Below are 24,107 nucleotides of genomic sequence, written 5' to 3'. Positions count from 1 at the left end.
AGCTGTCAGTAATATTTAGCTTTATATCCAGGGATAGTCAGCATTGAGTAAATGTTGAATAAGTGCATAGAACTTGAAATAGTACATGCTCACATTTCAGATTCTTAAGTTCCAGGAATTTCCACTGGTAAATGGGACATTTATAAGTGATGGGGGGGGGTGATATGGGAGAGGAGTTTTGCTTAGTTTACCTGAGCTTCCCCTTTGCATTTCAGAATTCACATAGCAGTTTGGCAGTTCTTTCATTATTACTACGATTATTAATTGAGTGCTATTTAAAAATTTAGCCCCTGAACTCTCAGCTGATATTTTAGGAGATTATACTATACAGGGTGTAGAAATTGCTGGGGCTGACGGTAGCCATTCATGACCAATTACGGAATAGCACTGCCGAGAAATGGGGGGTGGACTCGGTTATGCCCTGTGGGAGTCCTGGCAGCGAGGGCCTCGGGAAATGGCTGCCAGGGCTGCCTTCTGAAAAAGGGATCTCGATGTGCTTACCTGGTGGGTGCTTTTTATAAGTAAGTAAGCTTGAGGAATTTAGCTTCGTAGGGGCCTTAGTGAGAGAAAGGGAAGAAGAAAGTGAAGAAATTACTCTTTCTTTGGGAGCATTGACTTGAGAAATCCCCCTCAAGGTTGCTTTTTGTTTTATTTGGTGTCCCATGTCCCTTCCCAGGGGATGCAGATGTCTTGTAAGAACACATGCAGAAAAACAGGCTCTAGGAGGCAGAAATGAATTCTTGAAAGTTTAACAAGCTTCCGAAGGGCAGAGCCGCTCCAAAAATCTGAGCTGATACCACCTCTTTTGGGTTGAGACTTGGGAGAACCAACTGCAGTGTTCTCTGCTGCCACCATTGATGTGGTTTGTGGATGACACACTCAAGTGGCCAGGTTCTTGTTTATAGCTTTAGGTGGGGCTTTTTTAGGGAGTTCAGAAAGTAGGGAGGTATGGCACCTAAAAAAAAAAAAGGCAGCAGATTATGCCTTTTTCTAGCTTCAGGGTTAAAACCACCCATAAAAATTGTTTCAGATTTTTCTAGCTTGTGAAAATACTATACAGCTCTTTTTGTCAAATATAGTGTCTAAGGGATCAAAAGACAGTTCAGATAAAATGAAAGCCTAGGGAGCAAGGCTAAATACACGCAGAGCCAAAAAGTCATCCCTGTGACGTCCCTGAGGCTGTGGCCTGGGTCAGCTGGTGGGGTGTTTGCATCGACAGCGCACAGACTTTCCTAGCTTTGCCCGAAAGTGCCAGAGGTGTGCTGGGCGTTTGATCTGTGCTCAGAAGGCATGTGAGAAAAAAATACCAGAGGCAAGGACTTTTGGGTTTTAAAGTATCTTATCTAGGTTTGTACTTATTCTATCTGCATTAAAGAAGCAGCTCACAAGGTCACCAGGGTAGTGCACTTGGTGTCCAGGGTGAAAGCAAATGAGAAAAAAAATTTCCCAGTGAATTTTGCGATGGGAGGCAGGAAATCCGACCCCATGGAGCTCTGAAGAAAACCCTTCCTACATTTTTGTGACTGTCCGTGATTAGCAGAAAGAAGGCACTACTGTGTCCTACTTTTTTTCCTCATTGTCTTTTATATTTTTGACATGTGCCTTCACTTCAAAAAATGTGGGTCTATGTTAATGCTAAACTGATAATGATCACTCTTATCCAGCTGATATGATTATCAAGGCTTTTTTTTCCTTGTGTTTTTTCTTCTACTGTTGTCTGATGTTTTTAACTATCTTTTCTAAGGGTTGGGTGGAGAGAGGAGAAGGAGAGAATATAGTGTGAAAATCAGTCCTGTTGTATTCAGTGGCCCATCCTACTTGGCCATTTCCCCACCTATCCATCTGCCCACTTCCCGCCCACAAACCCATCTGATATCCATTGACCATCTGCTATGAACCAGGTGTTGTATTGGGCTCTGGATCTGGGATGGAATAAGCTTGCCCATAAAGGAGACCAAGTAATAGGCATTTTACAGTGAAAAAAAATGCTAAAATAGGTCACTTCTCTCACAGGAGGATCTGGCAGTCTGGTTGGGGGGGTTTCGGGGAAAGTCTCCAGGATGAAGTGCTGTGTCAACTCGCGCATGACAGATGGAGTTAGTTGGAAGAGTTCTGTGTGTTTGGGCTCCTGTGTGGGGGTGAGTTGGAGTTTCTAGCAGAGTGAACTCCACATGGTTCAATAAAATTAAAGCCTAGAGAACAGGCTGAACACATACATATGTAAGGGTTGTTTCTCAAGTCTTCACAAATTCAGAATTCCCATAATCCAAGAATAATTCTGACAGAATGTGGTGGGTATTTCCCTTTAGCCACTAATATGGCGCCACCCTGTGGCCAATCTTTAAAGAGAGTGTAGAGTTCCTTCTACACAGCTAGCTGTGAAACTATAATTTTTGTAAAAAAATGTTTTAAAGATCTTATTTATTTAATTTTAGAGAGAGGGTAAGAGATGGAGAAAGAGAGGAAGAGGAACATCAATGTGTGGTTGCTTTTTGCACACCCCCTACTGGGGACCTGGCCCTCAACCCAGGCATGTATGTGCCCTGACTGGGAATCAAACCAGTGACTCTTTGGTTCACAGGCTTGTACTCAATCCATTGAGGTATACCAGCCAAGGCATAGTTTTAGAATTTTTACGTTGATTCAAGTTAATGTGAAATCATATTGATGCTTCTATATTATATTATTTCAAAGCTACATAATTCAAGTTCACAGGAGAGAGGACCAAACACTGGAGAGATGAGAGCATTGGCTCATGGCCTGTTTGGTGGAACTGGCTGCACTTCAGCATGGGTAGCATTATACCTGTGATGGGTATAAAAAGTGGTAGGAGAGGAAACAGATCAGCGTNGGTATACCAGCCAAGGCATAGTTTTAGAATTTTTACGTTGATTCAAGTTAATGTGAAATCATATTGATGCTTCTATATTATATTATTTCAAAGCTACATAATTCAAGTTCACAGGAGAGAGGACCAAACACTGGAGAGATGAGAGCATTGGCTCATGGCCCGTTTGGTGGAACTGGCTGCACTTCAGCATGGGTAGCATTATACCTGTGATGGGTATAAAAAGTGGTAGGAGAGGAAACAGATCAGTGTTCAGGGCCCGGATCATCAAAGGCCCATGAACCATCACAAGAAGATGGCATTGTGGGAGTCTCTGAAGAGTGTTAAGGAGGCAGTGGCAAAGTCCGTGTTAGGTGTTGTTAAAGTTTTAAGAGCTGAGAAAGATGAAATTAGACCAAGGCTATGTATAGCTTTCAGATACTTGTGGGACATTCCCCTTCATTTGTAGTTAGACTTTGGTTCTAAATAACACAAGCTTTTGTGATTTCAAAATACTTTTAAGGTTTTTGTGTTGTTTATTTTTGAAGGGCCCATGAACTATCTGGAAGATATCCTGAGATATATGGCCTTACTTACTAGTGAGAGGCTTCACCCAAACTTGGGATCTAAGGCTGGAGGGGAGTTTGATTAGTGTGAATCGTGCTTGGGGGTCTCCGGTAAAAGAAGTTGGGGAAAACATGAGTTAGACAAAGTTAAATAGGTTTCTTTAGTGTGGGACTTCTTACAGCCTTAAAAAGCGATAAAGTGTATTGTGGACCTCTAAGATAAATGTAAGACATGCAGTGTGTTGCAAACTTGTTTCATCACTAAGGGATTTTTGTTCTGGAAACAGTCACTATAGTCTGGCTCAGGGTTAGGTTCCAAGGACTGTGCATCACTTATCTATTGTTGCGATAATGCTGCGTAACAAGCATCCACAAAACCTCAGTGACCACAATTTTAAAAACGTATTTGACTTACAAGTTTGGGGGGTGGGGTTCAGCTGATCTTGATCTGAGTTTGGCTGATTTCAGCTGATCTCACTGAGGGGTCTGTGGTCAGAGCTGTGAGTTGGGAAGATAGCTCCTATGATTTTAGTTGGGTTCACTCACGTGCCTGGGGGCTCAGCTGGCCATTGGCTTTAGCTAGTAAGACTGGGGTGACCGGTCTCTGCTATATATGTCTCTCGTTCTCAAGTGTGCTAGATTAGCATTTCTGCTGGCCACGACAAAGGAGCAAGAATGAGGGTAAACCCAATGGTACAAGCACTTTCAAAGTGTTTGCTTATGTCATGTTTGCTAATATGTCGTTGGCCAAGGGAAGTCACATGGCCAGTTTCAGAGCTGGAGGGCACTATAAAGTTGCATGGTAGAGGGTGTAGACCCAGGGAAAGAGAAGAATAGGTCTCAGTCAGACTACCTTAGAACCCAACTTGAAGATTGCTGGGTGAGATTTCAATCAACTCAGTAAGAATGAAGTCAAACTTTTCTTTGTACAGTGGCCACAGACTGTATGTTTAATTCTGATAGGCAGTCTCTCAATAGATGTCTGGGGATGTTGAGTGACAGAGAGTTCATCTGGTTCCACACAGGACTTTTCTTATTTTTGTATAGAATTATTTCAGTCCTGAAAGGATTGTGGACATCAGCTAGTTCTAGGAGCATCATGTTGGAAATGAGTAAATAGAGGCCCAGAGAGGTTAATTGGCCAGTCTAGATCCACACAGCTAGCAAGAAGCAAAACTAATCCTTGAACTCAAGCCATTTGGATTTTAATTACTTTAAAGAAGCTTTGTTGAGGTCGGGGCACAGAAAAGCCTGACATATATTCACAATCTTTGTGAACAAATTACATTCAAATAACATGATAGTGCAACTATCATGTTAATAACTTTAAAAAAGATGTTAGATGTCTTTGGAAGGGTGAAACATTGAGTGGTTGCTTACTATGCTGACTGGAGAGCCTTTTTTTCCCTTTTTTGTGAGAAAGAGTTGGGGATGGGGTTGAAGCAGGAAGTGCCCTCAGTTGGGTAAGTAGAATCATTCCCCTCATCAGAGCCTTTGTTATTTACATGTGGTCATTAGAAAAGGAAAGCAAAATAATGGAAGGCATCACGAATTTGCATGTCATCCTTGGACAGGGCCCAGGCTAATCTTGGTGTCTTTCCAGTGTTAGTATGTGTGCTGCAGAAGCCAGCACTGGCTGGAGATTCCTGGTAACACATTTTTGTTTTTTGAGTTTTTCTCTCATCTGTCCCCTCCCTCCCTCCTTCCCTCCCTCCCTACCTCCCTCCTTACCTCCAAGAATTTCTGCCTCATCTGGCAAGTTAGCAGAGGGCTTCTGAGAAGAGGGCAAGGATTTGTGTTCTGGCTCCAGCTTTGTCAAACAGCAGGTAAAACTGTGATGGAAGACCTGGCCTTCCAGAATCGCAGCTGCATTAACACCTTGTTTAGATGTCATTGGTGGGGAACAATTTATTCTTCGTGAGTAAAATTTTGACGATGAAGTTCTACTACACTGTATCAAATAAAATCACTACTTTTATGATGGGAATATTTCTAGAACATAACGTATGTCTCCCTGATTAACTAAACAGAGAATAATTGAAACTTCTTAGCCTCGTCCTTGTAGATCACAGTTATTGAACTGAGCAGTAATACAGCAATATGCCTTGTGAAGAACCATGTAAGTGCAAGGCATTATTATTGTTGTCATTGTTGTCTTAGGGACAGCTGGAGTATGTAGGACTACTTGACATTAAACTAAGTTTTGACAAATCTGCCTTTTTAATCTTTTTTTTTTTAAATTTTGGAGTGTTTCTGTATTGTTAGTTGAGCATTTGCATCTTTGTGGTACTTATTCGCAGACTTGCTCTGAGATCTGTGTTATAGGGAACTGTATTTCCCAGGCTTCCTTGCCCTTTGGTGACCCAGGGGAGACCCAAGGCCATTTCTCCCTGCCTCTCCCTGCTTTTTTTTGTATCTTTAGGAGGAGCTGTTTGTTTCTTCCATAGCTTTCGCTCCCACCTGACTTCTTTCTCCATAGCAGTCTGTGCTCTTGTTCTACTCTTGTCTCTTGTCCCTCGTTTCTTGCTCTGATAACATCGCTTTCTTCCCTTATCCCTCCTGCCTAGGCAAGCTAGCTTTTTAAGGTTGCGAGTCTGTGGGCTGCCTCCCTGTTCCCCCTGTGGCCTCTCAGCCATCCATCACTCAGTAACTAACTAGTCCCTTGGTTTGAAAGATTTAGAGTCGCTTCTGTTTGCTGATTGTCTTTGACAACACATCTTTTCCTCCTTCTCATTTGCTTTTTGCAGTCTACTGTGAGGACAATAGCCAGGTAACTCTGTTTTATTGGACATAAAAATGCAAACCTGACTGAGCAGTAGTACAGCAGGGTGATTGACAGTTTGAGCTCTGGCGTCAGAATGCTTGTGTCCTGGTCCCAGTCACTCCATTCATTGGCTGTGTGGCTTTGGGCAAGTTAATTTTTTTTCTTTTAATTATATTTCATTGATTATGCTATCACAGTTGTCCCAGTTTTTTTCCCCATTGCCTCCCTCCACCCAGCACCCCGACTCCCTCAGGCAATCCTCACACCCTTGTCCATATCCGTGGGTCATGTGTGTAAGTTTTCTGACTGCTCCATTTCCTATACTGTACGTCACAGCCCCATGATTATTCTGTAACTACCTTTTGGTACTTCCTACTCCCCTCACCTCTTCACCCATTTCCCCACATCCCTCTCCCATCAGGCACACATTAAAAAAAAAGCACTCTCTGTATTCATAATTCTGTCTCTGTTCTTCTTGTTTGCTTAGTTTGTTTTTTAGATTCAATTGTTGATAGATTTGTATTTTTTGCCGTTTTGTTGTTCATATTTTCTTTTTCTTTTTCCTACATAAATCTCTTTAACATTTCATATAATAATAGTTGGTCATGATGAACTCCTTTAGTTCTTCCTTGTCTGGGAAGTTCTTTATCTGCCCTTTGATTCTAAATGATATCTTTGCTAGGTAGAGCAATGTTGGCTATAGATTCCTGCCTTTCATGACTTTGAATATTTCTTGCCAAGCCCTTCTAGCCTGCAAAGTTTCTTTTAAGAAATCAGTTGACACTCTAATGGGAACTCCCCTGTAGGCAGCTATCTGCTTTTTTCTTGTCGCTTTTAAGAGTCTCTCTTTATCTTTAAGCTTTGGTATTTTAATTATAATGTGTCTTGGCATGGGTCTGTTTGCATCCTTCTTGTTTAGGACTCTCTATGCTTCCTGGACTTGCATGTCTATTTCCTTCACCAAATTAGGAAAGTTTTCTTTCACTATGTTTTTAGATACATTTCTAATTTCTCCTCCTTTCTCCTCTTCTTCTGGCACTCCTATGATGTGAATGTTGGAATGCTTGAACTTGTCCCAGGGGCTACTTACACTATCCTCATGTTTTTTGGATTCTTTTTCCTTCTTGTTGTTCTGGTTGGTTGTTTTTTGCCCCCTTATGTTCCAAACCATTTATTTGATTCTTGGCCTCATCCACTGTACTGTTGATTCCCTGTGAGTGTTCTTTATTTCACTTAGTGTATCCTTTGTTTCTGATTGGATCTTTTTTATGCGGTTGGGGTCTTAACTAAGTTCCTTGAGCATCCTGATAGCCGGTATTTTGAACTCTGCATGTGATAGATTACTTATCTCCATTTTGTTTAGTTCTTTTTTTTTGCAGTTTTGATCTGTACTTCCATTTGGGCCATGTTTCTTTATCTCCTCATTTTGGCAGCCTCCCTGTGTTTGTTTCCATGTATTAGGTAGAACTGCTATGACTCCCTGTCTTGGTAGTGTGGCTTGATTTAGTAGGTGTCCTGTAGGATTCAGTGAACAGCTTTCCCCATCTTTCAAGCTGAGTACTGGAGATGTGCCTTCCATGTGAGCTGAGTACACCTTCCTCTTGGAGTTGAGCCTTGATTGCTGTTGGCAGGTCAATGGGAGGGATTTACCCAGGCCAGTCAGCTGCAAGGACTGCCTGTGACCACAGACCACCAGTGTCCCCTCTCCATGGAGGGTCAGCTGTGCAGCAGCAGGGTGGTGGTGCTCCGATGTGTTATTAGCTGTCCACTTGGTTTGCAGGCTCTGGGGTTTTCTGAGTGGTGCAGAACCTGTGTTCTGCCTGGGGCCACCTTCCAGGACCTGTAAAGCAATCTGAAGTGGCTGCTACCTGTGCTGGCTTGGAGGTTCCCAGGCAAAGCTAAGCTGTGAATCTAGGCTGGTTGCTGCTATTGCTAAGCCTGGGGTCACTTAGCAAGAGGTACGGGGGCTGGGGACTCACTGAGGCCATCTCTTGCTTATTTGAAAGGATTTAGGAAGTTGTGAAGCATGAGCCAAAGATCAGCCATTCATATGGAAAAGTCATGGTTAACAGTTTGGGTGGGCCCATAAATTGGGTGGGATGGAGTCTGAGGGGATCTCCTGGGTGGGGCAAACCATGTCAGCCAGTTTGATGTAGTTTCTGATAAGGTACCCGCCTGTTGGCTCTATGGCTGTGTGTGGGGAGGGCTCAGAAAAGGGACAGTGGCTTCTGATTGCCTTTCTGTCTGGAAGAAAACTGTCCCCCAGCTCCCACTGTGATGCCAGACACTTCAGTTCTTCCCTGTATGCCACTGGTGTTTTCCAAGCTGCTATCCTGGTGCTGGCGCTCAGAGGGAGTAAGTCTGGGTGAATCTGTGTGTGAATTCTTTAAGGGGAACTGCTTGGGATTCCAGAAGTTCCACTGACTCAATCCCTGTTGGTTTTTGTAGCCAGAAGTTATAGGGACTTATCTTCCTGGCACTGGAACCCTGGGCTGGGGGGGTCTAGTTTGGGGCTGGGGCTGACTCCTCAGTCCCAAGGTAAACCCCCAAGTTTTTACCTACCACACATGAATGTGGGGCCAGCCCATTCTACACATCTCTGCCCCTCCTACCAATCTGGACGGATGTGGTTTATTTAATCCCATAGCTGTCAGACTTCCATTCCTGTTTTGTTCATTCTGCCTGAAGCACTTGCAAGATCAAGGGAGTAAGTTCTTCAGCCCTGAAGTAGGATCTGGTCATCATATCAGAGTCCACGACAGTTTCCCATGAGAAGTGGGCCAGTTGGTGCCTAGTTAGTGAATGCTAACAAAATTAGTTACCATTATCGAAGGATTCAGTATAGATTCCGTAAATAGGCTTTATGATGTCTAATTTAGCTATTCAGAGAGCTTTCCCTGACTTCCTGTCCATAACCTGCCTCAGACAGTGGAGAAAAAGTAGCATAAGCGGTCTGTGGGTAAATAAGGTTCTGTCGCTTCTGCACATAGACTATTAAGCACATTTGTATTTTCATATTAACGTACATGTGGCATTTTTAAATATAGCTTACCCATAGGTTCTTGTGTCATTATTTTCCATGATATTCATGGTATATCACATCAAATTTGGTAAGAATTAATATAGTTTTTAATTTGTGGAACACCTGTCATATAGCCATGGTGCTAAGCACGCATTAGCTCATCAGTTTGCAGGATATCTCTCTAAGGTGATATTCCTGTTCATGGTGAGTCTCTGAGGTCAATGAGGGCAAGTGCTCTGCTTGAGGTCCTCCAGCCAAGAAGTGCCTGCTATGTTCTCCAGCTGGGGCTGCAGCCCCAGACTCCTGTGAGCCTATGCTTTTAACTACACAGTTTAACAATTTAAATAGCAAGTAGGGGAAACCTTCTTCTCTGAAAATAGCTCTAGCAAAGTGTAGGTGTTGTTTTGGTAGAAACATTGCAGCTGCTGCCACGGAAAGCTTCTCCCAAATGGCTTTGTGACAGCAAAGCTGTGCAGGCAGGCTCTGCTTGTGTTTGTGATGTGAGCCTTATGGCTCAGCCACAACACAAATGATTTGTTTTCCTGGCAGTGCTGGCAAAGCGATTTAATTCCTGGATGTCTGTGAGGAAAAGGCCTAAACAAATACACTTCTTTGTAACTGGTTGTTTAAAGAGGAGTGGCAAGGGAGAGTCGAAATGGGAAAGCAGGTCCGTTTTCATTCGCTGAGTGATGCGGTAAGGGGGAAGGGGCATATAAGCACACAGGCAGAATTCACTCCGTCGAAGCTCCGTGAGCAAGGGGGGTGTTTAGGTGAGCGCACGTTCATCGTTGTTCGTGGAGAACAGCAAATTAGGTCACTGTTTCTTTGTATCTAAATAAAGGTGATGCCTGCTTTTCTGAAGGAACAATTTTTCAAAACTGGGTTTGTGGCACCAAGGAGACATCTAGGAAGCTGTGAGGTCAGGGACTCCTAAAAGTATGTTCTGAGCAGCCCTGTTTGTTGTATCGTTAGCATTAGTGTTGACTGTTTACAACAGAAAAATGGGAAAAGATAATACTGACTTAAACGAGATGGAAATTCATGGAAAAGAAACTCAGAGTCAGGCATTCCGTGATTTCATGGTCTGCTCAAGAGCCCAGGTTTCTATCTTTCTGTCCCATCCTCCCAATCACGTAACTTATATTTTCAGGGTTACTCAGGGGCCAGTTAATTTAGGTCATCGTGCCACGGTGCAGATGTACAAGGGAAAGGAATTAGAATAAAGGGACCGACCCTCTTGGTTGAGGCAGCAACCTCAGTTTCTGCAGCCTTCCTGGGAGTTCCATATGACATTTCTGTTTGTACTTTATTGGCCACTACTGGGTCACATGGCCATACCTGACTGCAAGATAGCCTGGCAGTGTAGTCTTGGAAGGCAGCTCTGCTCACCAGTGTACCACCAACACCGCACAGCAATGTAGTCTTTAGTAGAGCCCATTTGGGATTATATTACTGGTGGAGTAAAAAATGGAGATTGAGTGATAACTAACAGTTGGGCTACATTTGGGATTGTAAGCTCATGCCTTGACCCAAAATTTAGATGTGTCAACAATAGAAGATGACTTTTGTTGGTGGGTGTTGTTACCCTAATAACCCTTATAGAGTCTTCATTGGGCTCATGTGCGCCAGACTGTGCTTCAGTCTGGCCCCTTTACTGGAGGAAATAACATCCAGAGAAGCACACGCTCTTTACATCATTCAACGACTATTGATTAACTGTCATGTGCCATGCACTGTGCCAGATCTTAGCAGTAGCTTGGAGCTAGAACGTATTTATTTGACACTTCTCATATTCATTTGATTACCTGCGAAGTCTATTAATACTTCAAGTAGGTAGTTTCTTAAGAGATCTAATTTGGTGTTAACTTGAAGGTGCTCATCAGTTAGAGAAACCTTGCATACCCGGAATGGGGATTGAAAGATAAAAGTGTTTGTATCAGTTATCCATTGTTTCATACCTTAACGTAAGTTTTTATTATGGCTCACAAGTTTCTGGGTTGGCTGGGTTTTTCTTGTAGCTTTGGTTGGGTCAGTCTGAGCATATTTGTGGTTGGCTATGCGTTGGGAAGTGTCCATGTGGATCTAAGCTGGACATGCTCACCTGCCTGGGTGCAGCTGGGTCTAGGATAACATCATTTGGGACCCTGGGGTTCTCACTACATGGTCTCTTCATCCTCTGGCAGCCAGTCCCAGGTTTTTATGGTAGTCCCGAGGTTCAAGGAAAAGAAAATGTCATGAAGCCCCTTCGGGTCTAGGCTCCGAACTAACACAGCCTAACTTCTGTCAAAGCCAGTGACAAAAATCAGCTCAGAGTCAGTTGGGGATACAAGCTCAATCTTTTGTTGGAAGGCGATGCGAAGTGAATGGAAAGCTGAAGAAGTAGAGAACTGAAACTGTGTTAGCAATGTACTGTAGTGTCCCAGGTAGGGAAAAGTTGGTCTGTGTGGATACCTGCTCCTTTCTGTACTTTTTCTATATCCCTCTTTCCACCCAACACATCCAGTCAAAATTCCAACTCATTGAACATGTTTGTGGCTATACTGATGGAATTAAATCTTTTTAAAAATCCACCTTAGTGTGTTAGAATCTCCAAAACTCAGGTAGCAGCTGGTGGGTAAGACTCTTGAGTGGGTGGGCTTCGTGACATTACTTACTGCTCTTTGAGACAGCAGTAGCGCTCCATTTCCTATGTCCCCTGTGGCTAAACAGCCAGGGAGTAAGACGTGTGGCATGAATGTAACCTAATAGACTATGATAGACTTGCTCGTCCTCACATTTATCAAGTGTCTCCTAAACACATGGGACTAATAGAAACAATATGGACAAGAAGTCGCAAATAAGGAGGGAGTGGTTTGAAGTAGCCAATAATAAACATCGTAAATGGAGATTTTATCTGCCTGTTCTCCTTATTTTTAAAAAAATGTTTTATTTATTTATTTTCAGAGAGAGTGGAAGGGAGGGAGAAAGAGAGGGAGAGAAACATCATTGTGTGGTTGCCTCTCCTGCACCCCCAACTGGGGACCTGGCCCACAACCCAGGCATGTGCCCTGGCTGGGAATTGAACCAGTAACCCTTTGGTTTGCAGGCTGGTACTCAATATACTGAGCCACACCAGCCAGGACGATTCCCCTTATTTTAAACTACTTAATTGTTCTATTCATGTGTACTATGAAATATCAGAATAAATTATCAATTCTTTACAAAAGTGTGATAGTCATTCGGAAGACCTTTTGTTATACAACACGTTTTTCATGTCCCTTCAGTCATCTGCCATCCGTACTTTTGTTCTTAATCTTCAGTTTGTTTCAGGTGGTGACAAGGGGCAGATCCAATGCTGTATCTTGGCTGATAAGCTCTGTAACATTGGGCATGTTGCAACCCTCTGAAACATGTGGTCTCCTCATCCATGAGATGAGTGTATAGTGATAGCTGTCTTGTCATGTGAAAGTCACATATGACCATTACTGATAATATCTAACATTAACATGACATGGCAGTGACCATGCATTGTCTACTGTTCTCAATAAGTCTGTGAGGTGAGTGCTATTGTAATCACAGCCTTAGATGGCACGACAGAGGTGCAAAAAGGTTCAGTGGTGTGCCAAGGTTGCACACACCTGAGATTTGTACCCAGGTGCCTGGGGCTGTGGTCCTGTCTCTAAATCAGGCTAAAGAACTGCCTCTGTAGGTATGAGTGCATGGTTGTATAAAAAATGAGAGGAGTGAAGGTCTAATTTTCACACAATTGAGAAGGATCAGAACATCGACTCCGATTTTTACAAAATTGGCTTTGGACTCTTCCTTAGTATAGAGCCTGCCCTGGCAATTTACCTAGCTGTAAGTTGCAGATACATCTGACATTCAAAAGCAATCAGATTGCATTATCTGTTCTTTGAGGGGTTGGGGGCTCCCTGCACCTGAAATTTACACTTGCAATTATGTTAATGTCACTGTTAACCATTTCCCTTCACATAAGTTACAATATTGCTACTTTTTTCTTTTTCTTTTCTTTTTTTTAAAGTCTACCTGGGTTCTAGTGGGGATGATAGTTTATGGGATTAGATGGGACAACTCAAGTACGTTGTTCAGGAAGCTGTTTTTGCCACAGACAGCTTGGAGCTTGGCTGACACCGTGTGGGTCTGTGATACAGAATCACTGAGCAGTGTTTTCTGTTCTTCCCCATTTTAGTCCAAAGTGCCCATTTAACTGGGGAAGAGTGACTTTAATAGAAAGTGACTTTCCCACTACATTTTATAATTCACCCTAGGCAGTCACACTAAGCTACATGAACAAAAGGAGGAATTTGCTTTGAAGCCAAAGTAGAGAAAATCATATGAAGAAAAAGAGAAATAAGTGATGCTCATTTGCTTTTATATTTTTGTCTTAGTTTATTGGTGCTGCTATCACAGAACACCACAGTCTAAGCAGCTTATAAACAACAGACATTTATTTCTTACGGCTCTAGAGGCTGGAAGTCTGAGATCAGGTGCCCTCATGGTCGGGGGAGGGCCTACTTCCAGGTCAAAGTCATTTCCTCGTGTCCTCATGAGGCCTTCCTTGTGAGAAGGGGCTCTTAAAAGAGGGCACTAATTCCTTTCCTGGAGGTTAGGATTTCGTGAATATCGGGGAGGGACACAAACATTCAAACCAGCGTGATATTCGAGCAGATTTTTTGAAAGGTACTGCGTGTAAAGTGGCTGTAATGTAAGCAGAAAGTATTTTACTGAAACAATCAGTGTTCCAGAGAACAGTGATTCTTGGGGTGCTGCATAAACCAAGCAGGATGTTAAGCTGTTGGAGGAGTCACATATCTAGTTGTAGATACACTTTGGCTGGTATCTTAAGGATAAGGAATGGCAGCTTCATTTTTTAGTTTTAGTAATAAAATTGGGATCTGTGAGCAGAGAGGATAGGAAACGATAGTGGCATCCAAGACAGGGCATTTGATTTTTTGGTTTCTAGAGAATCTTGTGGGTTTTAAACACACCCCAATTGGCTGCATTTGTATTTTAAAGAAAACAAGGAGCTTTCTTTTCTTTTCACCCATGAAGAAGTCTCCCTGATCTTGTAATTTGCAGGTCAAGTTTGACTATATCATTATTTACTAAATATACGTAGAAAATATTAGTAATGTTACTAGTAATGACTAATTTATACAGAATTCTTGCCAGATGCCAGGTACCATTTTAATGCTTTACCTGTAACAACCCCTTTATCTTCATAATAAGCCTTTGCAGTAGGTACTACTGTTGCCTCTATTTTACAGATGAGGGAATTGAGGCACAGAGATCTTAAGTCACTTGACGGAACTCACACAGCAAGGTTAACTGTGAAGCGAGTATTCGAACCCAGACTGTTTTCATTGCCACACTACTGTGTTTCCCGAGCACCTGTCATTCAGATGTCACCTTCATGTTTTTTCCAGGATTGTATTCTACGTCTACCATTATTTAATGTGTTTCACTTTTTAAAATCTCAAATAAATGTATTTAAAAAGGAAACCTTAAATGACTGCATTAATTGGAGCACTTATAATGTGCCACAAATAGTAAGAGAGCCAAAAAAAGTTTAAAAGTAGTGTCCATTCAGTTCTAAGTAGATGACAATAGGCCGAAAACCCTGCGTCAGTGCTCTCTGACTTGAGAGAGTGGAGGAGGGGGAGAGAGCAAAGGAATGAAGAGGCGAGAGAGAGGGATTCATTCTGTGATGTTCCAGGCTTAGGCTGTATACCATCTAAAAATCATTTTGCAGTTTACTATTGACAGTGGCTCCTATACTGGGGAAGTCACTTGTCTGAGATATGAAGGTGTTGCACTCTCTGTGGAATTACCTTAGTGAAAGGGAAGCAGAGGAATGCTGAAAGGAATGCAGGCCTGTATTAGTTCAGCCAGTCTAAGTGAAGCTATTGTCTGAATTATTAACCCTGAATCATTCATGAGGTTGTTAGAAGACCCTTTCAGATTGCTTTGTAGAAAGGACTGTGGGTAATTTTTACCCAAGTTATTATCTGTAGAAGATGTGGTTATCCTTGAATTTTAAACCAGACTACTTAGAAAATCACCTTACTTGAGACTTGCTTCATCCTTGACACGTTCCTGTTGGTTTGAAATATCAGAGACGTTTAGGCCTCCTTCTAATGATACCTGTTGGAGATCACTGGGAACAGTGTCTCTTGGTTATTACCAGGATGACATTCTCTTTTTATATGCACTCGCTATATTAGTATATTATTATACTAATAATTCGTATATTATTATATACTAATAATATTATCAGTATATTATTGCATATTATTTATATGCTCTCTCTAATATTAGTATATCATTACTAATAATATTAGTATATTGTTATTATTAGTATATGCACTCTCTATATTAGTATATTATTTCTCACCATGTTGACCATGGTGAGAAAACAAAAAGTGTCTTTACTTCTCCTCCCACTTAAACATAAATGATGAGATCTCGTGTTTTCACGTAATGAAGAGGGATCTTCCTTTTAATTCACAGGTCTCTGTAAAAACGATTCACGGACGTGATTGACTCATCAGTGTGAACAATAAATTAATCTGCATCTGAAGGTCTTACTGATTACCTGATCACGTAATTTCCATGTATTCTGATTACGTTTTTCTAATGCCTTTTACACACTGTGAATTCTTCATCAAGATGATTCTATTCAGTGTCTGTTCTGTACAGGGTGAGCCTTGTAAAAGAGGGAGAGGTCAGCTTGACAAAAATGTTAACAGACTTGAAGGAGGTGAGTGACACTGGCTTCATCTTCAACATCCCTATTTGTACTTTTAAATAGTATAGCTAAATATTATATATTAACACGAAGTATTACACCTGCAAATAGGCAGCACGATATTAAAAATGTGGCTTGTGTGGCTGTGGCAATATTACGACTGTTTGCAGTGCAGTGCCGCGGAGAACTTCAGAAAGCTTTCGACAGGTTTTGGGCCTGTGTAGCCAGCCGCTCATAGGTGGATTGTGGGAGGACCAGTGAGTATCTGTCCGCTCTGAAGCTGCTGTGGGATCGGGGTCTCCCAGGGACCACCACTGTGTTCATCAGGACAGTGTGGTGAGCTGGGTCGGCCCATCTGGCGGCAGAATAGAGCGGGTTTCATCTGGTGGTACCGTGGTGCATTTCATCCAATTAGTAAATTGTGCCCAGGGCTGGGCACAATTTCTCCCTGTAACAGTTTTGCCGTGGCTTATGTAGATGCAGCCTATAGTTGCCCTACTCTGCCCTGGGCTAGGTTTTGGAAGCCAGACTAGGTCTAGACATGTGTCCTAATTTGGGGAATAAGATTAGTGAAGGTTGTTGAGATAGTTACATCCTCAAGGGTGTGGGCCATGTTTGTTTACTCACAGGTGCACACCTGGCAGCTGACACGGCCCTGGTGCGTGGCAGGTGCTCAGTAAATAATGTGTCCAATCAATGAGGCAACAGTTAAATCGGGCAACTGATGTTCTTGCCATTGTATCATTTTTGTCTGGTGACAGGAAACAACAACAAATGTGTGTGTGTGTGTGTGTGTGCATTTTATCGTTTCCTTAAGAAATACAATCAATTTCAGTTTTCGGAACTAAAAAAGAACAGGGAGAGTTATCTTGGAGTTAGTGCCTGGTTTCCCACAATAAGTTTCCCTGACTGAGAACAGTTTAGGCTCTTTCAGAGACAGGGAAAAAGAAGGCAGTGACTTCTGTTCCTTTCCTTTTTTGTGTCTGTGCAAGGAGAGCAGGCAAGCCTGCAAGGATTAGGGTAGAGAAAAGCCATGTGGAAAACAGATCATTTTCTTGCAGACTTCAATCTCGAGGATTAGTAGAACATGGTAGGAAATAAGGTTCTTTCTCTTGGGAAATCACTAGTGCTGGCAGCTTGAAATAGCATGAAAAAGACTTTTTAGTAGTGGCAGGTTTTCAGATAGTTTGCGAGAGAGGAGAAGGGCCTGAGTTGAGTGAAAGCAGAAAGCAATCCTGAGTTACATTAGCAGTTTTCTCTTGGTGTTTGCAGGGGATTGGTTCCAGGATGCCCGCGGTACCCAAATCCGTGGCTACTCACGTCCCTTGTATAAAACGATATATTGTAGTATTGGCATATAACCTATATTTGCTTATAGGCAACACCCCGGTATGGCTACCATTATTTCGTTTGAGTGGATTTAGCATAGTGCTGTGTATGTGACAATTCCAAGTTTTGCTTTTAGGAAATTTCTGGGATTTTTTTTCCTGAATATTTTCTATCTTTGGTTCATTGAATCTGCAAATGTGAAGTCTGCAGTACAGAGGTCCCCAAGTGTGGAAACCTTTTCTCATTCTAAGTCAATAGGTTTGTTTCCTTACTTTACACACAATTCTAATAAACTCATTTTCAGATTCACAGACCCTTCAGTGCTATGCTGGTGAGTATTTGACAACTGGCTCTGAGAAGGGGAGGGGGGAAGAAGCTTGGTTTGTCCCATCTGCCAATTTCTGTGGTGAAGACGCCCCAGTGCAGGTATAGGTGGGGGCAGATCCACACACTCGGGTTGTGCAGTGCAGGTTGGCTCAGCAGCGCTGATGTTGGCGCCAGGAGAACGGGAGGGGAGGCAGTGCAGAGAGAGGACTAAACAATGTGGGGAATAATAAGAAGCACGTTGAGAGACAGGGTTTCTGTTCAAGGAATTTGAGTAAAGGTGCCTGTTGCCCTCTCTGAAACTGTGGAGAGGGGGAAGAAAAACTAAAAGTGGGAGAAAAAAATTCTTCACTAAAAGTAGGAAATGGCTACAGCCCTGACTCTGAAGAATGTCTGCCGAATTTGGTGATAATTGAAGCAGATTCGAAAACCAGACCTGTCTCTCCTATAGCGGGGAAGGTGGGGGCTCCCCAGGGGCTGAGGCAGGAATCCCTTCCTTGGACCCGAGAGGTGGAAGGCACGGGAGAGGTGGAGGGCACAGGGCCGTCTCCCAGAAGCCGCACTTCTTCCTACTTTGGTGTTTCCTTTGTTTCTTAGATTATGCAAACCCTCCACCATCTCTTTGTGTTGTTTTCTTCTTCTATAATTTAGGTTCGTTTTTTACTTCTTTGTGGTAATAAATGATTATAAATGTGAATAATAATGTAATGAAGTCTTACATTCATTGATTTATTAACTTTAGATAGTATCTATTGACTGTTAGATACAAAATTTTTAAAAAAACAGCGTATTCGTACTTTCTCCCATCTTCTCTAATCTCTTGGTGGTTGTATCGCTTACTATTTTTATGTTGAGATTTGTAATTTTTTCTTTTTTTGTAGTTGCTATACATGTATTTATTTTTCAGCTTTGTTGAGATTTATTTAACATGCGACATTGTGTAAGTTTAAGGCATAGAGCTGATTTGAATATGTATCTATTGCCAAGTGATTATTACAGTGAGGTCAGTTAACACATCCAGCACCTCACAGTCACCATTTTTTTGTGTCTGCAGTGAGAAGATTTGTAACATTTTCATTACATTCTGTATACCGTGATTGTTTGGCTTCCACTTTATACTTACATAAATTATGTTGCAAAAACCAGAAGAAAAGAAAATATCAAACCAGGAAGCCTAACACAATGAAATAATAGAATTATGATGAACCACCTGGTTGTTGGAAGCTGTAATGCAGCCATAATAAACTCATTCATTAGAAGGAAGCAGTCTTTTGAATATGAGTCATCTAAAATAGTCAGTGCAGGCGAATGTAAACTAAACCTCAGCAGTGGTTGTAATTAATATGAAAGATGGAGTTTTTACATTTAATTTTGATGCCTGCTGTGGTCTGAACTTTTTAAATAAACTTGTGTTGCTTTCACAGTTAAGTTTTTAAGACATTCCAGTCTGTATCCACTTGTGATAAGGAGAACAGACGTTGTGTTCTTCATAGTAAACAGTGACTCTGTTGAGCTCTGGGTTTTGTCCTTACTTCATGGTGGATGAAAGATACCAAGATATCGAAGTGTTATGATATGTATTTCACATCCGCCCAGAGCTTTGGAGTTTTCTCTTTTGATTCTCATACAGCCTTGAGACATCATCATTATTTCGTAAAAGATTTGGTTGCTAGTTTACAGATGAAGAGAATAAAGCTCAGAGAAATTAAGTTGCTTGCTCAACATCATACCATCCCATGTCTCCTGAGTCATTTTCTAAATAAATGATTTTTCTCAACCTATTATATATAGTACTCACTTTACTAGAATATGATCAATTCTACTGGATAGATATTATCATAAGTACATTTATGAACTAAGGACATGATTTTAAATTATATTGAATATCTTCATATTAGAAGAATGAAAGGAATATGCCTTATTTTAGAGGGATGTCAGTCCTTAAAGGGACATCATTTGGAAAAATAGCTTCTGTGTAGTAGTTTGTTCTGGAGAAGTGGGTGGATGAGGGTTCAGTGTTGACATAATGATCTCGGTGGACAGGCTGTGAATCGACTTTCTGTCCAGGTTCCATCCTGAAGATTCACTTCTTCATGGAAATGAGAACAGACCGTCTGGGGACTCCTGGAGATGCGTGGGGCTTGCAGGACTCCGGGACTTGAGATAAATCGATGTGCTTGAGATCAGTCAGGCTTTACACATGGTTGGTTGGAGGCACCTGACTGAGCTTCTCGCTGTGTAAAAGTGGTTGAAATGTGCCCATATGGGTGCCGTTGGTATGACATTTGGGTGCTTTTAATAGTTTCTTCTAGCTCGGTGTCCGTATCTTGGCTTTACTGCCCTCTCCGTAGTAGGATACATTGCCTGAGTGCTGATCTCTGAGGTCCGACATTCAGCTTTTGAGGATAACTGAATGACCAACTGCAGAGGTTCAGGACAAAAAAATCCAGCTTCTTGAGGGTAGAAACCATGCTATCACTTATGTTTTGTAGCACAGGGCAAGGAATATAGTAGATGTTCATTAAATGCCTGTACGCTATGTTTCCATTCCTCACGCTTCCATTTGGAAAACAGGTTTAGCTTTATAATATTGAGTAATTTAGATTTTGAACGCACTATAATTTCAGAGATATCAGTGCAAGCTGGGTTAGGTGGGATGCCTAATAACTTAATGGCTTTTCTAAGTGTTTTGAAAACTCATCATGATGTCAGGTTTGCCAATTAAAAATTGGCAACTGAAATGTAGAGTTATTAGCATTTCCCAAATCTGTCTAATCAAATACAATTTCCTCTGGGTGCTCTTCAAATAAAGGATCCTGTGGTTAAACAAGTTTGGGAAACAATGCATAAAATACCTCTTTTAATAAATTGATGATGGATATGAGCATTTTTAAAACAGAAATCCTCTAGTGTAAGATTCTGTGGACATTAGTGTAGGTTGACCATTAGTGTAGGTTGACCATTAGCGTAGGTTGACCATTAATGTCCCATTCTGTGGACATTAGTGTAGGNGAAAACAGGTTTAGCTTTATAATATTGAGTAATTTAGATTTTGAACGCACTATAATTTCAGAGATATCAGTGCAAGCTGGGTTAGGTGGGATGCCTAATAACTTAATGGCTTTTCTAAGTGTTTTGAAAACTCATCATGATGTCAGGTTTGCCAATTAAAAATTGGCAACTGAAATGTAGAGTTATTAGCATTTCCCAAATCTGTCTAATCAAATACAATTTCCTCTGGGTGCTGTTCAAATAAAGGATCCTGTGCTTAAACAAAGTTGGGAAACAATGCATAAAATGCTTCTTTTAATAAATTGATGACGAATATGAGCATTTTTAAAACAGAAATCCTCTAGTGTAAGATTCTGTGGACATTAGTGTAGGTTGACCCTCCTAAAACTTTACGCTGGAACTTTGTTTTGCAAGATGTTTTACATTGTTTGGCACATTTTTTTTAAAATGCTTATTTTTATTTTTTGTCATGCTGTCACTCACCAGTGGGTAGATAAATTGGGGGATGTGTGCGTGTGTCTCAGATGTAGAATGAAAATCCTTGTGAGATACATTTATAGCACAAACATCTCCACCTTTTGCTCTCTGTACAGGCGAGTTAATCTCCAGATATCACTTATTCGTTCTTATTTATTTTTCTTTATAGCAACACTGCTGGTAACTTAAAGTTTAAAAAAGACTATTTCCTTTCTTGAACCCTGAAGGTGTGATGGAGGAAAATAGGCATCAGGTGTCAGTCAGATGGGGAAGCTGAAACAGAGATTGTCAGCAGTTTACACGTTACTGTCGTATTTCCTGAATCGTGGGCAATCGGTTTTGCTTCCCTTTAGGTTTATCTCTTGAACTTTTGGTGGCCTTCATTATAGAAAAACCAAAGATTCGCTTTAAGGACCAGCTCAGGTGTAGGCTTCCAGTTTTATGCTTCCTGTTGATAAACCCCAGTCTGTGATGAAGCGGTCTTTCCTGTGATATGCAGGACCTCTTACTGATTCCCTGGCCAAGATGCCTGTGAAAAGCTTTTGCTTATCTTTGGGGTTCTGTTGAGATTGGTGAGAAAATGCTACTCTGGATATTTCGCTGTGGCTGTGGGCACTGCTTGCCCAGCCTGTCACTGTGTGGCTCAGGGGTGGAGACTCAGCGTGAGAGGACCAGTCTCCTTACACTGTGTGGGCTTGTTCATCCTGAGCCTCTCCCCGCTCCCTGCCGTCTGGAAAGCGTGAGCTGATCCAAGAACTGGGATTGCCCCTGCCCATTGCAGCCTGCGTTGGGCATGCTCTCAGGAGTCTGTGTCTGACAGGGTGAGGTGTGAATCCTACTCACTTCTTTTCAGGTAAGAGAGCACACTGAAAAGTGGTTTTGTGAGTGGGAGTGAAGACTTACAAGGGGGAGTCGTTTTGATAAGTTTGTATTTTTAATAACCCATAGTAGGGCTATTACAATTTCATTTTTTGTGGTGCCTGAAGGGGTAATGATAAAAAAGAAAATATTCCTCTGTCTTTAAATTTCTTAGATCACTCCAACTTTTCATGAAGATTGTCTTACTTATTATATTAGTTTTTGCTTCTTTAAAGGTTTTAGTAAGTGAGAAACCTAAGACAAAACTAAGCCAACAAAGTATATTAAATACTATCATTTTGTGGTAATTCTAACATTAGTTTGATCCAGATTTATTTTAATGTACCTGTTTATAAAATTTTCCTAAACCTAACTGTAACTCAACTAGATTTTTCAATATGGTATCGATATGATTTGACTGTAGGACTTTTGTGTGTATGTCATTAGGATTTCCATATTTTAAAAATTAACCATATACGTGGGGTCAGAGGGTATATGAGAAGTCTGTACCTTCCACCCAATTTTGCTGTGAACTGAAAACCACTCTAAAAAACTCGGTTAAAAAAATTACCCAAACTCTTCAAAATACTTTCTATAAATACTTAAATGTAATGCAATTCAGCACAGTGTTAAATATTTTTTCCATCATGCATGAATTACTATGAAACTAATTCAGATTTTTGTTTTTCATAATTTGTAAGAAAAGTGTGGGACAGATCTCAATATTTTCTATTTTGATTGCCACTTTGGGGGTTCAACTATATGAAAACAGGCAAAATGATTATTTGAAAAAGTCTCTTTTCTAAATAAGTGAGAATGAAAATATGCCTTATGCTTGCTGTCTTGGAAATGTTGCATATTCCTTGTCTTGGAATGTTAATCAGACATGATGTAGAATTTCTTCCTGAAATAAGAGGGAGGAAATTAATAACTTAGGGAGTTAGTGTATCTGGTAAATGGCACTTTTTAAGTCCCTTTCATGTGATCACACATATTCATAGACAAACGTGTAATGCTGCAGCGCAGATGCTACAGTCAGCACATAATCATTGGCTTTGGGTGGCTTTAGAAAAGTATTTCAAATTTGTATACTTTGTTTTGTCAGGACTATCTTAGTATCTTTAAACAGAGATGTAGTTACAGAAGTAGAGGTGAAGCCTTTATTTCTGTGTGAACCTCGACTAGCCATAGTTCTTTGAGGATAAAGCATGATCATTATTATAATGACAAATAAACAAACAGGATCATTAAAATAAACTTATTGTAGACAGGTGTCTACTTGAATAAAATGCAACATGCTGTCGCATTTTTAAGGGAGAATGAGGAACTTTCATAGTTTGGTCTTAGAGCCGAAATGAGGACCGTGGCTCCAGAACTACTTTGACAGTTACCTGTTGGGGAACATAACTTATATGCTTTGTGCATTAAAGAGCAATTACATGCAAAGCGATCCACTCTCCAAAAGTATACAGAATATTTCTAGATGCCTTGGAGAATATGAAACTTTCCAGAATGCTCAGAAACAGCACCGACTGTGCTTTATTTTGATAGACTTTCCAGGACTGCAGGGCCTGAGGCAGGATCCTTGCACAGGTGGAGGCTAGGACTGAAGCTTCGTGCAAAGGGAGCAGTTGTCAGGGGAAGGGGCTGATGGGGGACCAGGTGTCGGAGGCTAAATGTTGCTCACCTATTTACCTACCTGTCCTCTGTGGCTGAAGTCAAGGCTGCTACTGAGAACACAGGTTATTGAGGGTCAGTCTACAGACTTGTTGTAAGGTCACTTCACTGCTTCTCACACATTCATGTGTGTGTAAAACACTTGTCATTTGATTAAATGGCAGACTAACACAGCAGGTGTGGGGATGGGGCCTGACATTCTGTATTTTTCACGAGCTCCTAGGCGCTGCTGATGCTGCTGGTTGAGGAACTAGTGAGGAGCAATACAATATCAAATACCTGCTCAGATTATTACATTTAATTTGATGGACATTGTCTAGTCAATACCAAGCAATCAGTCTGCGAAGCAAATGGCTGAGAATTTGATTGAGGTGAACTCACTAGCTGTAGACACGGACCTCTTCATAGGTGATGTAACTGATGAGGTGTGACCTGCTATTTTCTCTGGAATGAACATGTGGTATTGTAATCTCTGACAACTTTCCATTGCGGCCCTTTTCCAG

At 41.4% G+C, this 24,107-nt stretch overlaps 1 protein-coding gene and 1 non-coding gene across 4 annotated transcripts in view; one reads left to right on the top strand and one right to left on the bottom strand.

Moving 5' to 3' along the window:
• PLCB4 (phospholipase C beta 4) overlaps window positions 1-24,107 on the top strand; it is a 386,228-nt gene that overhangs the window by 72,883 nt on the left and 289,238 nt on the right. The window contains exon 1 of one of the 3 annotated variants that reach the window (XM_037051659.1): window positions 21,727-21,922. The exons of the other annotated variants lie outside the window; for them this stretch is intronic. The gene's annotated coding sequence lies outside the window, so the exon portion shown is untranslated. Of the gene's footprint in view, window positions 1-21,726; window positions 21,923-24,107 lie in introns of those variants that run through there. 3 annotated transcript variants of the gene reach the window in all.
• Window positions 4,923-5,026, bottom strand: LOC118990949 (U6 spliceosomal RNA). The gene has a single exon (XR_005067315.1). It is a non-coding gene; the product is annotated as a U6 spliceosomal RNA (small nuclear RNA).

The sequence above is a fragment of the Sturnira hondurensis genome, unplaced genomic scaffold (genome assembly GCF_014824575.4).
Source record: "Sturnira hondurensis isolate 20B ecotype Veracruz unplaced genomic scaffold, ASM1482457v3 Scaffold0007401, whole genome shotgun sequence".
In the NCBI taxonomy this organism is placed as follows: domain Eukaryota; kingdom Metazoa; phylum Chordata; class Mammalia; order Chiroptera; family Phyllostomidae; genus Sturnira; species Sturnira hondurensis.
This window is presented reverse-complemented; position numbering and strand designations above follow the sequence as displayed.